This window comes from Oncorhynchus masou, chromosome 6 (genome assembly GCF_036934945.1).
Source record: "Oncorhynchus masou masou isolate Uvic2021 chromosome 6, UVic_Omas_1.1, whole genome shotgun sequence".
Taxonomy (NCBI): domain Eukaryota; kingdom Metazoa; phylum Chordata; class Actinopteri; order Salmoniformes; family Salmonidae; genus Oncorhynchus; species Oncorhynchus masou.
The window spans coordinates 6,467,413-6,485,168 of NC_088217.1; positions in this window are offsets into that span (position 1 = coordinate 6,467,413).

The window sequence follows — 17,756 nt, forward strand, 5'->3', positions numbered from 1 at the left end:
TTTTAACCAAATATTGCGATTTTTTTAAATGCTACGTGTGTAAAGTAAAACGCAAAATTTGCAAAATTCAACATGTGCTAAACAAACGCCTGCAAGCGGCTCTGCACATGTCAAGATCACGCCCACAGCTGCTAAATATACACCGACACACGCTAACTTAACGCGGTCCTTAAATATACTCATTTTACTTGCCAATTTACCCTCCTTTCAACCAGATTTCACAGTTTGAAGAGACTTCCTTTTCCAATGCAAGCAGAGTTCGAACCTTTACAAGGTGACTGTTTTGTCTTAGACATGTGTCGTTACTGAATCGTAAAGTTCATCAGCTAGTTTACAGTGGAAGGATCTGTTTCTCATCACTGGCTATAGAAATTCACCTAACATGAATCTGGCACCAGGATCAGCATTGTTTAGCATAAACTTAATCAGATATTTTGTGAGCTGATTTAGCAAACGTCGGACCCCGGCCATATTGTATATTGGTCATACTGCTTGACGCAGTGAACCACACCGTCTTGTGTTTTATTAAAAGTTTTGTGTTTTTTTTGTGTGTTTTATTAAAAGTCCTGCTGGGAGAAAAACAACAACATGTAAACTATAACAGCCACGGAAACACATTGGACTGTGTTAACATACTATCAAGGTAAATTAATTTACATACTAACAAGATTGTTGCTTGCATACAGGACCAGGCATACACAGATTAGATAACGGAGACGCTCAACTGTGTTAACATACTATCAAGGTAACGGAGACGCTCAACATCCTGGTAGTTCTTTTTTTAAATATTGTCTTTTTATTTTGCTTTGTCATTGACAAGCTACCTAAATGTGACTTATCGGCTCGTACTGAAGCAGGACATGTTTTTTTGTTGTTGCGTTTTTAGCCCAAAGCCTTGTATTCAAGCAAAAACAATTTAAGGTAGGCGACTTCTTCAGCCTGACTGGCTTTCATTTCAACACTAGTGCAGAATGGTTAATTATCACTTATCCACCGCTATGGAACGTTCACTGTCGTCATGGTAATGAACTCCAGTGTGGATTTGACCTTGTGTTTTAGGGTATTGTCCTGCTGAAAGGTGAATTCATCTCCCCGTGTCTGGTGGAATGCAGACTGAACTAGGTTTTCCTCTAGGATTTTGTCTGTGCTTTAATTCATGAGGCAAAATGGTGGTCACCAGATAGGCTGGTTTTCTGACCCTACCTTTTTCTTCTTCTCATTTACAACTGTGACCTGGCCAAGATAAAGCAAAGCAGTGCGACAAAAACAACAACACAGAGTTACACATAAACAACCGTTCAGTCAATAACACAATAGAAAAATATATATACAGTGTGTGCAAATGAAGTAAGGAGGTAAGGCAATAAATAGGCCAATAGTGGCGAAATAATTACAATTTAGCAATTAACACTGGAGTGATAGATGTGCAGATGAGGACGTGCAAGTAGAAATGCTGGTGTGCAAAAGAGCAGAAAAACAAAAACAAGTATGGGGTTGAGGTAGGTAGTTGGATGAGCTATCTACAGCGTTTTCTCAGTATAAATTTTCCTGGTTACAGTTCATATGAATTCATTAGGTCCTAATCTATGGATTTCACATGACAGGGAATACAGAGATGTATCTGTTGGTCACAGATACCTTTCAAAAAATGTAGGGGCTTGGATCAGAAAACCACTTTCAGAATCTGGTGTGACCACCATTTGCCTCATGCAGCAAAGTAAATTGCTCAAATGTGCTTAAGTATCAAAAGTAAAAGTATAAACCATTTCAAATTCCTTACATTAAGCAAACCAGGCGGCATCTTTTAAAAACATTTTTTACATTTATTTACCGATAGCCAGGGGCATTGTCACGGCTTTCGTTGTGGGAAGGAGGAGCGGACCAAAATGCAGCGTAGTTTTGTTTCATTTTATTAAATACGGAAACTATACACGATAAACTAACAAAATAACAAACCTACGAAAACCAAAAACAGCCCCATATGGTGCAAAACACAGAGACGGAACAATCACCCACAAACACTCAGTGAAACCCAGGCTACCTAAATATGGTTCCCAATCAGAGACAATGACTAACACCTGCCCCTGATTGAGAACCATATCAGGCCAAACACAGAAATAGACAAACAAGACATCCAACATAGAATGCCCACTCAGATCACACCCACACCAATCAAAACATAGAAACATACAAAGTAAACTATGGCCAGGGCGTGACAGTACCCCCCCCTCCCAAGGTGCGGACTCCGACCGCAAAACCTGAACCTATCGGGGAGGGTCTGGGTGGGCATCTGTCCGCGGTGGCGGTTCTGGTGCTGGACGTGGCCCCCACTTCACCGCAGTCTTCCCCCACCTTGTCCGCTTCCGTGACCTCCCAGCCACGGGAACCCTACTTAACAACACGGGACAGAGGGGCAGCTCGGGACAGAGGGGCTCTTCAGACTCCGGCAGCAGTGCCGGACAGGCGGGAGACTCCGGCAGCGCAGGAGAGGAGAAAGGCTCTGGCAGATCCTGGCTGACTGGCAGATCTGGAAGAGTCTGGCTGACTGGCAGATCTGGAAGAGTCTGGCTGACTGGCGGATCTGGAAGAGTCTGGCTGACTGGCGGATCTGGGAGAGTCTGGCTGACTGGCGGATCTGGAAGAGTCTGGTTGACTGGCGGATCTGGAAGAGTCTGGCTGACTGGCGGATCTGGAAGAGTCTGGTTGACTGGCGGATCTGGAAGAGTCTGGTTGACTGGCGGATCTGGAAGAGTCTGGCTGACTGGCGGATCTGGAAGAGTCTGGCTGACTGGCAGATCTGGAAGATTCTGGCTGACTGGTAGATCTGGAAGAGTCTGACTGACTGGCAGATCTGGAAGAGTCTGGCTGACTGGAAGATCTGGAAGAGTCTGGCTGACTGGCAGATCTGGAAGAGTCTGGTTGACTGGCAGATCTGGATGAGTCTGGCTGACTGGTAGATCTAGAAGAGTCTGGTTGACTGGCAGATCTGGAAGAGTCTGGCTGACTGGAAGATCTGGAAGAGTCTGGCTGACTGGCGGATCTGGAAGAGTCTGGCTGACTGGCAGATCTGGAAGATTCTGGCTGACTGGCAGATCTGGAAGAGTCTGGTTGACTGGCAGATCTGGAAGAGTCTGGCTGACTGGTAGATCTAGAAGAGTCTGGCTGACTGGCAGATCTGAGGAGTTTGTCTGACTGGCGGATCTGGAAGAGTCTGGCTGACTGGTGGATCTGGAAGAGTCTGGCTGACTGGCGGATCTGGAAGAGTCTGGCTGACTGGCAGCTCTGGCTGCTCCATGCAGACTGGCAGCTGTGGCAGCTCCTTGCAGACTGGCAGCTCCTTGCAGACTGGCAGCTCCTTGCAGACTGACAGCTCCTTGCAGACTGACAGCTCCTTGCAGACTGGCAGCTCCTTACAGACTGGCAGCTCCTTGCAGACTGGCAGCTCCATGCAGACTGGCAGCTCCGGCTGCTCCATGCAGACTGGTAGCTCTGGCTGTTCCATGAAGACTGACAGCTCTGGCTGCTCCATGCAGACTGACAGCTCTGGCTGCTCCATGCAGGGTGGCAGCTCTGGCTGCGCTAAACAGGCAGGAGACTCCGGCAACGCTGTAGAGGCGGAAGGCTCTGGCAGCGCTAAACAGGCGGGAGACTCCAGCAGCGCAGGAGAGGAGGAAGGCTCTGACTGCGCTGAACAGGCGGGAGACTCCGGCAGCGCAGGAAAGGAGAAAGGCTCGGGCAGTGCTGAACAAGCGGGAGACTCCGGCAGTGCAGGAGAGGAGGAAGGCTCCGGCAGCGCTGGAGAGGCGAGGCACACTGTAGACCTGATGCGTGGTGCTGGCACTGGTGGTACTGGGCCGAGGACACACACAGGAAGCCTGGTGCGGGGAGATGCCATCAAAGGGCTGGTGTGTGGAGGTGGCACAGGATGGGCTAGACCGTGAAGGCGTACTGGAGATCTTGAGAGCAATGCTGGCACAGGACATGCAAGGCTAGGGAGGTGCACAGGAGGCCTGGTGCGTGAGGCTGGCACCACCTTCACCAGCCGACTTGCACGCACCTCAGGACGAGTATGGAGCGCTGACCCAGGTGTCATCAAATCCCCGACATGCTCCGTCGGGCGAATTCCATATTTCCATATTTAAAGCACCAACAAAGCAACTCCCTCATTACTCTCTCCTCCAATTTCCCCATTAACCCCATTAACTCCTTCACAGTCTCTGTTTCGCTCACCTCCAACACCGGCTCTGGTTCTGGTCTCCTCCTTGGCTCCTCACGATAAACAGGGAGAGTGGGCTCAGATCCGACTCCTGACTCTGCCACACTCTCCCTGAGGCCCCCCCAAGAAATGTTTGGGGCTGACTCTCGGGCTTCCATCCGCTTCGCCGTGCTGCGTCCTCATACCGGCGCCTCTCCTCTTTGTCCGCCTCCAGTTCTTCCTTGGGACGGCAATATTCTCCAGGCTGAGCCCAGGGTCCTTCTCCGTCTAATTCGTCCTCCCATGTCCATTCCTTCTTTTGTTGCTCCTGCTGTTGCTTTTGCCTGTTACCACGCCGCTTGGTCCTGTTGTGGTGGGTGATTCTGTCACGGCTTTCGTTGTGGGAAGGAGGAGCGGACCAAAATGCAGCGTAGTTTTGATTCATTTTATTAAATACGGAAACTATACATGATAAACGAATAAAAAAACAAACCTACGAAAACCGAAAACAGCCCTATTTAAAAAAAAAAAAATTTATACAAAATAATTTATTACCTTCAATACCATTCATTCTTTACAACTCATAATTTTCATACATACTCCAATAATGGTATTTTAATTTAACTATACAACAACCCCAAACAAAACCTCAGGGGAGCATCTTCCCTCCCCGTCAACCTTCAAACTACCTTTCCCTATCTCCCCGTCCCTAATCTATCCCCTTACAAATCTAAATAACACCCAGCCCTAAACCCCCCTTCCACCTCTCCCGAGCAGCATGCTGCCCCCACTTCCTCTCCTCCCTCTTCATCCTCCCCCTCAAATCTCCTTCCACCCTCCTCACTATCCCTTCCACCCCCCAATCTCTCCCTGTCTTCACCATGTTCTGCCTGGCTTCCCACAGCCCCCTTTTAAAGAGACTAATGAAAAGCCAGAGCAGAAACCTGTCCCTATCCGTCCCTCTCGCTCTCCCTACACCTCTCGCTAACCTGGCTCACGTCAATACAAAATCCCCCCTTACCAAACCTAACAACACCCGTGCCCTAGCCCATACTACTCCGGCAAAGGCACAGTCCCAAAAGACATGGCGCACAGTCTCCTCCCTGCCACAAGAGGATCTTGGACAGGTGGGGGATTGCACCAAACTATACCGGTACATGATGGAACGTACCGGCAAGCACTTATGGAGGCCCAACCAATTCAGGGCCTTGAGCCTGTTGTCCAGACCCCGCGCCTGCACCCCCTCCCAGACCACTTCCGAGATGCCCACTCCAGGCGCTGGACTCCCTGCCTTTCTGACCTCCTCGTACAGGTGCCTGTGATCTAAATCTACTCGGGCAACTTCAACCTCAGGGTGCGCACGCAGCCACTTGGCCGCATGACCAAAGTGCCACGGCAGCTATTCCGCCCGAGTACCCGTGTTAGACCACACCATTACGCTTCTCGCCTGATACGAGAAGAACACCCGCAGGAGGTAACCGGACGGGTGTATCACTGGATGAGCAAGCTCCGTTAACAAGAAAGAAACAAAAATTGCGTCCAGCTTGAGGGGGAAATGTGGTAACACCCTACCTCCCTCCCCGATGGGACAGAGCATGCGTGCCCTGGCGACCCACTCGCTCCTGCCACTCCACATGAACTGAAACACAAGCCTCACTAGAGGCCTCCTCAGACAAGCCGGCAATGTGTAGATGTACGCCAAAAACAAAAGAGACGGCAACACATCCACCTTTAGGACCAGGACTTTGCCCATAAATGACAAATACCTAGCCTTCCACATTGCTAGCTTCCTCTGTACCACTGCGATATGCATGTTCCAGTTTAGCGTCGCTGAGCCGGAGGTCTCAAAATGGACCCCGAGAATCCTCAGGGCCCCCTCACAGAGAGATAACCCCTCAGGCACATCCGTTCTACCGCGCCATCTTCCGAAAAACTTGACGGAAGACTTTGCATGGTTCAGAACTGCTCCCGACGCTCGGGCGAAATCCCCAAAGATGGCAAGGGACCTTGTCAGGCACGAGTCCTTACACAGCAGCAAGGAAGTGTCGTCGGGGTACTGCGTCATCTTAAAACGCAGCCCACCACTTCCAGGGATCAACAAGCCTTCCACCCCTGTGTCTGCCCTAATGGCAGCCCCCAGAGGCTCCATGTACAGAACGAAGAGGAGAGCCGAGAGTGGGCACCTCTGCCTGACCCCAGATGAGAGGTCAAAAACATAACCCAAGTGACTATTTACACTAACTCGGCACCCCGCTCCGACATATAATGTACGAATCCATCCTATGAACTTCTCCCCAAATCCTAATCGACCTAACAGTCTGAATAAAAAGGATCTATTCACGCGATCAAAAGCTTTAGCCTGATCTAGCGCTGCTACCATTAAAGGCCGCCCTCTATCTTCAACCCAAGCGATGGAGTCCCTGATTAACTGTAGGTTCCATCTAATAGAACGGCCCTCTACCCCGCACGTCTGATCCTCATGGACGACGTAGGGAAGGGCTGTGCGCAACCGGTCTGCTAAAACCTTTGCAAGTAGCTTGTTGCCAAGGTCTGTTGCTTCCCCCTTCTTATATAAAAGTGATAGCACACCAACAGCCATTGATCCCCCCGGGACCCCCGTCTCAAGGATGGCCTTCAAGACTTCGAGGACCACTGGTCCAAGTATACCCCAAACTTGAGATAAAACTCAGCCGGCAGCCCATCCATCCCAGGCACCTTCCCTTTTCCCATCCTCCTAAGAGCGCTCTCAACCTCTTCTAGTGAAATCTGGGCCTCCATCACTTCTCTTATGTTCTCCGGCAACCGCCTGGACAAGTGTTCTAAAAACACATTTCTCTGCTCTACATCTATTTCCCTTTCCTTAAATAAACCTTGTAAATGATCAGTTGTCACCCTGACCATATCCTCTGGTTCTCTAACTATAATACCATTGTCTTCCCTAACGCCATGCATTACCTTCCTACTCTGTCTGGCCGTAACCGACTTAAAGAACATAGCAGAACAAGTCTCATTGTGTTCTAGAAAGCCACTATGCGCACGCTCCAGGAAAGCTCGAGCCTTCCGCTCCTGCAACTCCCTGAGCTGCGCCTTTAGGGTTGCGGATCTCTCCCAGTCAAACGACCCGCCGAGGTTGCCTGCCTCGTATTCGAGTTCATTTAACCTTTGGATACGATCCACCTCCCTCCTCTCCTCCCTTTTTTTCCCCTTGCAATATCCTATTATAAAAGCCCTAATCCTCACTTTAACTAATTCCCACCACTCTAACACCCCCTCGCACATGGACCGGAGGCCTTCAAGCCTCAAAAAGAAACCATAAAACCCTTCAACAAAAGCCTGCTCCTCCAGTACATCCCGATCTAACTTCCAGTACCCCCTACCAAAGAGGCAGACTGGCGACCCCACCTGCAGGAGCACCCCGTCGTGATCCGAAAAGAAAACAGGCAACAGCCGCCCAGAAAACTTACCCAAAGACCTGGGTACAAAAATATAGTTGAGCCTCCACTCAACCCCCCTGGAGTTGCGCCATGTAGGACCGGCCATTTTCGGAGTAGTGTGCAGACCACCATCTACCAGACCATGGCAAGCCATTAGCCCGGCAATGGCGCCTGCACTGCTATCCCCCCCCTATTCCTAAATCTGTATTAAAATCCCACCTATCACTAATTTCCTATTTGTGACACACAGGGGCGTCAGACAGTCCACCATCTCCCTCCTGTCTGCCACCACCTGTGGCCCATACACCACCACTAATCTAAATTTACAATCCCTTATCGTGACATCCACCCCTATAACCCTCCCCTGCATTACCACAAAAGAATCCTCCACTTTTACCTCCCTGTGCCCACACAAAATCCCTACCCCCGATGAGTGCACCCCCCCAATACCCCAAACCGACTCCCCCTTGTCCCACTCCCTCTTAAACGTACTAACATCCCCTCCATCCCTCAGGTGAACCTCCTGTAAAAAACAAAAATCAAACCCCACACCCTCCAAATAACTAAAAACCGCCCTCCTCTTAACAAAATCCCTTAAACCCCTTACATTTAAACTAACAAAAGTAAAATTAGACCCCATGAAAGAATAAAATAAAAACATGTAATACACTCAAATTCTAAACCCAGACAGAAAAAAAAACAAAAACAGGAGACTCACCCGATGCTCCCCTGCTCCATATCTACTGGTGAGAACACCATCTGTCCTCCCGACAACCACCCCTCTTCCTCCATCTCACCAACCCAGGATGCAGGAATAGTGTTTGGCTCCGGGGTGCCCTGCACCCTGGGTCTACTCCCACAATCCTCCCCCTCCCCAGTACTGCAGCTGGATTGGAAAAAAATCGGGGAGGCTGAGTTCCCAAACAAAAAACTCCCCACCTCCTCCTGTACCCAGTCCTGAGTCTTGTTAGGTGTGTCCCCACCCAACAGAAGTTGAGGGCCTGGGGAAACCAACAGCAACCCAGAGGTTTCTCCCACCCCCATCACTCTCTTGGCCATCCCCTCCCTTTCACTGTCGGCCAATCGCACCCTCCTCTTCATTCTCTTCTTTGGTGATGGCGGTAGTGGAGAGATACCACCCTCCCCCCCCGCCAGCTCCTCCACCATACCCCTCATCTCTTCCACCAGGGCACTTTCCCCCCAGTCCACTTGCTCTTCCACCGTCTCCTTCTCCAACACTCCTCCCTCGCTTTCTTCTCTCTCATGCTCCTCCACTCGGTTGCCTTCTTCTGCCACTTTTCCTGTTTCCACTACTCCCGTGCCTTCCGTTTCCTTCTCTCTTCCATCCGCCGCTTCTTGCTCCTCCTCCTTCCTTGCGGCCTTCCCCTCTGGACCTGTACGTCCCCCTGTCAGCCCCTAGGGAGAACATAGCAGGAGGATGGAGGTAGCCACCATGTCCCTTTGGGTCCTCCCTGAGGAGTGCCTGGAAGCCTCTCCTCCCATTCCAAAACCCAAGGGAGTCTTTGAGGTGCCTTGCTGAGGAGACGTTATCCATGTATCTCCCTAGAAAGGCCCTCACCTCTTCGTCCTTAACGTATGGGTTGTAAATGTTGACAGTTACAACCCTAAAGTTATTCTTCGCCAGGCTTGTTATTTCATAGTGGCTCATCGGCCTCTCACCTCCCACTGCTCTTGCCCTTCTCAGGATATCATCGTGTTTCTCCTCTGTATATAGTGACACGTCGTATGCTCCCTCCAACGAGTTGCCTTGGAAACAAAACACGTCCTTCACCGTCAGCTTAAGAATCCCCATCAATATTGTCCTTCCAAAAGTTTCCCGTACTAAAGGCTCCAACTCCTTTTCCTTCCAAGCAAACCGAATCGTGTTGGCCAGCCCAATCCCAGGGACCGACCGTGTTGATGAATTTTGCACCATCTCCGCAAGGAGAACTCTAACCACTAGGTGACCCTGCCACCTATACACTCTAACCACTAGGCTACCCTGCCACCTCTACACTCTAACCACTAGGCTACCCTGCCGCCTCTACACTCTAACCACTAGGCTACCCTGCCACCTCTACACTCTAACCACTAGGCTACCCTGCCGCCTCTACACTCTAACCACTAGGCTACCCTGCCACCTCTACACTCTAACCACTAGGCTACCCTGCCGCCTCTACACTCTAACCACTAGGCTACCCTGCCACCTCTACACTCTAACCACTAGGCTACCCTGCCGCCTCTACACTCTAACCACTAGGCTACCCTGCCCCCTCTACACTCTAACCACTAGGCTACCCTGCCGCCTCTACACTCTAACCACTAGGCTACCCTGCCCCCTCTACACTCTAACCACTAGGCTACCTGCCACCTCTACACTCTAACCACTAGGCTACCCTGCCACCTCTACACTCTAACCACTAGGCTACCTGCCACCTCTACACTCTAACCACTAGGCTACCCTGCCACCTCTACACTCTAACCACTAGGCTACCCTGCCACCTCTACACTCTAACCACTAGGCTACCTGCCTCCTCTACACTCTAACCACTAGGCTACCCTGCCACCTCTACACTCTAACCACTAGGCTACCTGCCACCTCTACACTCTAACCACTAGGCTACCTGCCACCTCTACACTCTAACCACTAGGCTACCCTGCCACCTCTACACTCTAACCACTAGGCTACCCTGCCTCCTCTACACTCTAACCACTAGGCTACCCTGCCACCTCTACACTCTAACCACTAGGCTACCCTGCCACCTCTACACTCTAACCACTAGGCTACCCTGCCACCTCTACACTCTAACCACTAGGCTACCCTGCCACCTCTACACTCTAACCACTAGGCTACCTGCCACCTCTACACTCTAACCACTAGGCTACCCTGCCACCTCTACACTCTAACCACTAGGCTACCCTGCCGCTTCAGTCTCGCCTGACTCTTGAGATGTCTGAACAACAGAACAAGTTGTTCATTTCACTGTAGTCCCAGTCGTTTGGTCCTTGTCCTCTTCTTGAAGTCATGAATGAACTCGTGCAACTGGTGATCAAATTCCTCCCAGAGTTTTGGCGATAGTGTATGTATGAAATCAGCTACAGATGCTGGGGGGGGATTAGAGAAGAGGGAGGGTGGGGGGGGGGATTAAAAGAGTGTCTGATGAGAGCAGTATGCATGGGGAGGAGGAAAGAGGTCAACAGAAGAGGGGGAATGGGATCAGAGTAAATGAGGAGAGTTTCAAATGATTTTCCTCCGGGACAAGCTGCTGGCTCCGGTGCGTGACGTTCTCCAGATTTTTGAGATCCGTCTTCAATCGTTTGCGATGTCTTTGCCAGTGATGTGTCAAGGGCTGAGTCTGCAGCTCTTTCCTCCACTTCTCACAGCCCTGCTGCTACTACTGCTGCTCTGTGGCATCGCTGAGGAGCTCACAGCCCTGCTACTACTGCTGCTCTGTGGAGTGGGTGAGGAGCTCACAGCCCTGCTTCTACTGCTGCTCTGTGGAGTGGGTGAGGAGCTCACAGCCCTGCTTCTACTGCTGCTCTGTGGAGTGGGTGAGGAGCTCACAGCCCTGCTTCTACTGCTGCTCTGTGGAGTGGGTGAGGAGCTCACAGCCCTGCTTCTACTGCTGCTCTGTGGAGTGGGTGAGGAGCTCATAGCCCTGCTGCTCTGTGGAGTGGGTGAGGAGCTCACAGCCCTGCTGCTCTGTGGAGTGGGTGAGGAGCTCACAGCCCTGCTTCTACTGCTGCTCTGTGGAGTGGGTGAGGAGCTCACAGCCCTGCTTCTACTGCTGCTCTGTGGAGTGGGTGAGGAGCTCACAGCCCTGCTTCTACTGCTGCTCTGTGGAGTGGGTGCGGAGCTCACAGCCCTGCTGCTACTGCTGCTCTGTGGAGTGGGTGAGGAGCTCACAGCCCTGCTTCTACTGCTGCTCTGTGGAGTGGGTGAGGAGCTCATAGCCCTGCTGCTCTGTGGAGTGGGTGAGGAGCTCACAGCCCTGCTGCTACTGCTGTTCTGTGGAGTGGGTGAGGAGCTCACAGCCCTGCTTCTACTGCTGTTCTGTGGAGTGGGTGAGGAGCTCACAGCCCTGCTGCTACTGCTGCTCTGTGGAGTGGGTGCGGAGCTCACAGCCCTGCTGCTACTGCTGCTCTGTGGAGTGGGTGAGGAGCTCACAGCCCTGCTTCTACTGCTGCTCTGTGGAGTGGGTGAGGAGCTCACAGCCCTGCTTCTACTGCTGCTCTGTGGAGTGGGTGAGGAGCTCACAGCCCTGCTGCTACTGCTGCTCTGTGGAGTGGGTGCGGAGCTCACAGCCCTGCTGCTACTGCTGCTCTGTGGAGTGGGTGAGGAGCTCACAGCCCTGCTTCTACTGCTGCTCTGTGGAGTGGGTGAGGAGCTCACAGCCCTGCTGCTACTACTGCTGCTCTGTGAAGTGGGTGAGGAGCTCACAGCCCTGCTTCTACTGCTGCTCTGTGGAGTGGGTGAGGAGCTCACAGCCCTGCTACTACTGCTGCTCTGTGAAGTGGGTGAGGAGCTCACAGCCCTGCTACTACTGCTGCTCTGTGGAGTGGGTGAGGAGCTCACAGCCCTGCTTCTACTGCTGCTCTGTGGAGTGGGTGAGGAGCTCACAGCCCTGCTGCTACTGCTGCTGCTCTGTGGAGTGGGTGAGGAGCTCACAGCCCTGCTGCTACTGCTGCTCTGTGGAGTGGGTGAGGAGCTCACAGCCCTGCTTCTACTGCTGCTCTGTGGAGTGAGTGAGGAGCTCACAGCCCTGCTGCTCTGTGGAGTGGGTGAGGAGCTCACAGCCTTGCTGCTACTGCTGCTGCTCTGTGGAGTGGGTGAGGAGCTCACAGCCCTGCTTCTACTGCTGCTCTGTGGAGTGGGTGAGGAGCTCACAGCCCTGCTTCTACTGCTGCTCTGTGGAGTGGGTGAGGAGCTCACAGCCCTGCTTCTACTGCTGCTCTGTGGAGTGGGTGCGGAGCTCACAGCCCTGCTTCTACTGCTGTTCTGTGGAGTTGTTGAGGAGCTCACAGCCCTGCTCCTACTGCTGCTCTGTGGAGTGGGTGAGGAGCTCATAGCCCTGCTTCTACTGCTGCTCTGTAGAGTGGGTGAGGAGCTCACAGCCCTGCTTCTACTGCTGCTCTGTGGAGTGGGTGAGGAGCTCACAGCCCTGCTTCTACTGCTGCTCTGTGGAGTGGGTGAGGAGCTCACAGCCCTGCTTCTACTGCTGCTCTGTGGAGTGGGTGAGGAGCTCATAGCCCTGCTTCTACTGCTGCTCTGTGGAGTGGGTGAGGAGCTCACAGCCCTGCTACTACTGCTGCTGCTCTGTGGAGTGGGTGAGGAGCTCACAGCCTTGCTGCTCTGTGGAGTGGGTGAGGAGCTCACAGCCCTGCTTCTACTGCTGCTCTGTGGAGTGGGTGAGGAGCTCACAGCCCTGCTGCTACTGCTGCTCTGTGGAGTGGGTGAGGAGCTCACAGCCCTGCTTCTACTGCTGCTCTGTGGAGTGGGTGAGGAGCTCACAGCCCTGCTGCTACTGCTGCTCTGTGGAGTAGGTGAGGAGCAAGCCAGTAGGTCTTTGAGATGGGGCCCAGGACAGGGGCCTGCATGGAAATGGTTTTCCATTTTATTTTTTTCACATTTATTTAACCAGGTAGGCTAGTTGAGAACTAGTTCTCATTTACAACTGCACTGCAGACCAGTAAGTGCTGTGGGCTGGTGAACAGGCAGCTCAGTGCAGGAGATGGATGAGGACCAGTAAGTGCTGTGGGCTGGTGAACAGGCAGCTCAGTGCAGGAGATGGACGATGACCAGTAAGTGCGTGGGCTGTTGAACAGGCAGCTCAGTGCAGGAGATGGACAAGGACCAGTAAGTGCTGTGGGCTGGTGAACAGGCAGCTCAGTGCAGGAGATGGACGAGGACCAGTAAGTGCTGTGGGCTGGTGAACAGGCAGCTCAGTGCAGGAGATGGACGATGACCAGTAAGTGCTGTGAGCTGGTGAACAGGCAGTGCTGGGTGACAGACAAAAACAACTGGAGTCCCCATTTGATGGTGTTTTGTAAAATAAAATAAAAAGTAGAGGGCTATTTAGTACACATATCCAAACCAAACACAAGATCAAAGAAAAACATATCTAATATCATTAACCCGAGACTACCATAGATGAGCAAGATATAATGCTGCAAGTGTTTGAGCAGAGTTGAGTAGGTCTGGCATAGCTACTCAACTCTTGTCACACCCTGACCATAGTTTACTTTGTATGTTTCTATGTTTTGGTTGGTCAGGGTGTGATCTGAGTGGGCATTCTATGTTGGATGTCTTGTTTGTCTATTTCTATGTCTGGCCTGATATGGTTCTCAATCAGAGGCAGGTGTTAGTCATTGTCTATGATTGGGAACCATATTTAAGTAGCCTGGGTCTCACTGTGTGTTTGTGGGTGATTGTTCCTGTCTCTGTGTTACTTTGCACCAGATAGGCTCCGTCACTTCGGTTTTCTTTTTTTCCTTGTTTTGGAAGAGAAGAGAACGAGCGCCATTCTCCTTGCGGAGATGGTGCAAAATACATCAACACGGTCGGTCCCTGGGATTGGGCAGGCCAACACGATTCGTTTTGCTTGGAAGGAAAATGAGTTGGAGCCTTTAGGACGGGAAACTTTTGGAAGGATAATATTGATGGGGATTCTAAAGCTGACGGTGAAGGACGTGTTTTGTTTCCAAGGCAACTCGTTGGAGGGAGCATACGACGTGACACTATATACAGAGGAAAAACATGATGATATCCTGAGAAGGGCAAGAGCAGTGGAAGGTGAGAGGCCGATGTGCCACTACGAAATAACAAGCCTGGCGAAGAACAACTTTAGGGTTGTAACTGTCAACATTTACAATCCATACGTTAAGGACGAAGAGGTGAGGGCCTTTCTAGGGAGATACATGGATAACGTCTCCTCAGCAAGGCACCTCAAAGACTCCCTTGGGTTTTGGAATGGGAGGAGAGGCTTCCAGGCCCTCCTCAGGGAGGACCCAAAGGGACATGGTGGCTACCTCCATCCTCCTGCTATGTTCTCCCTAGGGGCTGACAGAGGGACGTTGTTTTATGCACGCCAGCCCCCATTTTGCAGGCGCTGTATGGCCTACGGCCACATATTCGCTTCGTGCAGCACAAGAAAATGCAGATTTTGTGGATCTGAGGAACACGAGTCGAGGGATTGTGACAAGCCTAAGGCGTGCCACGGGTGTGGCTCGTCAGCACACCTGTGGCGGGGGTGCCCGGCTCGTCAGAGGTCATATGCGTCTGCGGCTGGGGGGGGAGCAGGAGCGGGGGATGGGGGAAGAAGAGGAGGGAAAGGAAGCACGCCTCATGACCAGAGTACAGGTCCAGAGGGGAAGGCCGCAAGGAAGGAGGAGGAGCAAGAAGCGGCAGATGGAAGAGAGAAGGAAACGGAAGGCACGGGAGTAGGAGAAACAGGAAAGTGGCAGAAGAAGGCAACCGAGTGGAGGAGCATGAGAGAGAAGAAAGCGAGGGAGGAGTGTTGGAGAAGGAGACGGTGGAAGAGCAAGTGGACTGGGGGGAAAGTGCCCTGGTGGAAGAGATGAGGGGTATGGTGGAGGAGCTGGCGGGGGGGAGGATGGTATCTCTCCACTACTGCCATCACCAAAGAACAGAATGAAGAGGAGGGTGCGATTGGCCGACAGTGAGAGTGAGATGGAGGGGATGGCCAAGAGAGTGATGGGGGTGGGAGAAACCTCTGAGTTGCTGTTGGTTTCCCCAGGCCCTCAACTTCTGTTGGGTGGGGACACACCTAACAAGGTTCAGGACTGGGTACAGGAGGAGGTGGGGAGTTTTTTGTTTGGGGACTCAGCCTCCCCGATTTTTTTTTTCCAATCCAGCTGCAGTACTGGGGAGGGGGAGGATTGTGGGGGTAGACCCAGGGTGCAGGGCACCCCGGAGCCAAACACTATTCCTGCATCCTGGGTTGGTGAGATGGAGGAAGAGGGGGGGGATGTCGGGAGTACGGATGGTGTTCTCACCGGTAGATATGGAGCAGGGGAGCATCGGGTGAGTCTCCTGTTTTTTTTTTTTTTTTTCTGTCTGGGTTTAGAATTTGAGTGTATTACATGTTTTTATTTTATTCTTTCATGGGGTCTAATTTTACTTTTGTTAGTTTAAATGTAAGGGGTTTAAAGGGATTTTGTTAAGAGGAGGGCGGTTTTTAGTTATTTGGAGGGTGTGGGGTTTGATTTTTGTTTTTTACAGGAGGTTCACCTGAGGGATGGAGGGGATGTTAGTAGGTTTAAGAGGGAGTGGGACAAGGGGGAGTCGGTTTGGGGTATTGGGGGGGTGCACTCATCGGGGTAGGGATTTTGTGTGGGCACAGGGAGGTAAAAGTGGAGGGGTCTTTTGTGGTGATGCAGGGGAGGGTTATAGGGGTTGATGTCACGATAAGGGATTGTAAATTTAGATTAGTGGTGGTGTATGGGCCACAGGTGGTGGCAGACAGGAGGGAGATGGTGGACTGTCTGACGCCCCTGTGTGTCACAAATAGGAAATTAGTGATAGGGGGGATTTTAATACAGATTTAGGAATAGGGGCGGATAGCAGTGCAGCCGCCATTACCGGGCTAATGGCTTGCCATGGTCTGGTAGATGGTGGTCTGCACACTACTCCGAAAATGGCCGGTCCTACATGGCGCAACTCCAGGGGGGTTGAGCGGAGGCTCGACTATATTTTTGTACCCAGGTCTTTGGGAAAGTTGTCTGGGCGGCTGTTGCCTGTTTTCTTTTCGGATCACGACGGGGTGCTCCTGCAGGTGGGGTCGCCAGTCTGCCTCTTTGGTAGGGGGTACTGGAAGTTAGATCGGGATGTGCTAGAGGAGCAGGCTTTTGTTGATGGGTTTTATGGTTTCTTTTGGAGGCTTGAAGGCCTCCGGTCCATGTGCGAGGGGGTGTTAGAGTGGTGGGAATTAGTTAAGGTGAGGATTAGGGCTTTTATAATAGGGTATTGCAAGAGGGAAAAAAGGGAGGAGAGGAGGGAGGTGGATCGTATCCAAAGGTTAATTGAACTCGAATACGAGGCAGGTAACCTCGGCGGGTCGTTTGACTGGGAGAGATCCGCAACCCTAAAGGCGCAGCTCAGGGAGTTGCAGGAGCGGAAGGCTCAAGCTTTCCTGGAGCGTGGACATAGTGGCTTTCTAGAACATAATGAGACTTGTTCTGCAATGTTCTTTAAGTCGGTTAGGGCCAGACAGAGTAGGAAGGTAATGCATGGCGTTAGGGAAGAAAATGGTATAGTTAGAGAACCAGAGGATATGGTCAGGGTGACAACTGATCATTTACAAGGTTTATTTAAGGAAAGGGAAATAGATGTAGAGCAGGGAAATGTGTTTTTAGAACACTTGTCCAGGCGGTTGCCGGAGGACATTAGAGAAGTGATGGAGGCCCAGATTTCACTAGAAGAGGTTGAGAGCGCTCTTAGGAGGATGGGAACGCCTTTGATCGCGTGAATAGATCCTTTTTATTCAGTGTTAGGTCGATTAGGATTTGGGGAGAAGTTCATAGGATGGATTTGTACATTATATGTCGGAGCGGGGTGCCGAGTTAGTGTAAATAGTCACTTGGGTGATGTTTTTGACCTCTCGTCTGGGGTCAGGCAGGGGTGCCCACTCTCGGCTCTCCTCTTCGTTCTGTACATGGAGCCTCTGGGGGCTGCCATTAGGGCAGACACAGGGGTGGAAGGCTTGTTGATCCCTGGAAGTGGTGGGCTGCGTGTTAAGATGACGCAGTACGCCGACGACACTTCCTTGCTGCTGTGCAAGGACTCGTGCCTGACAAGGTCCCTTGCCATCATTGGGGATTTCACCCGAGCGTCGGGAGCGGTTCTGAACCATGCAAAGTCTTCCGTCAAGTTTTTCGGAAGATGGCGCGGTAGAACGGATGTGCCCGGGGGGTTATCTCTCTGTGAGGGGGCCCTGAGGATTCTCGGGGTCCATTTTGAGACCTCCGGCTCAGCGACGCTAAACTGTAAAAATTTTTTTTTTTTTTTTACCTTTATTTTACTAGGCAAGTCAGTTAAGAACAAATTCTTATTTTTCAATGACGGCCTAGGAACAGTGGGTTAACTGCCTGTTCAGGGGCAGAACGAC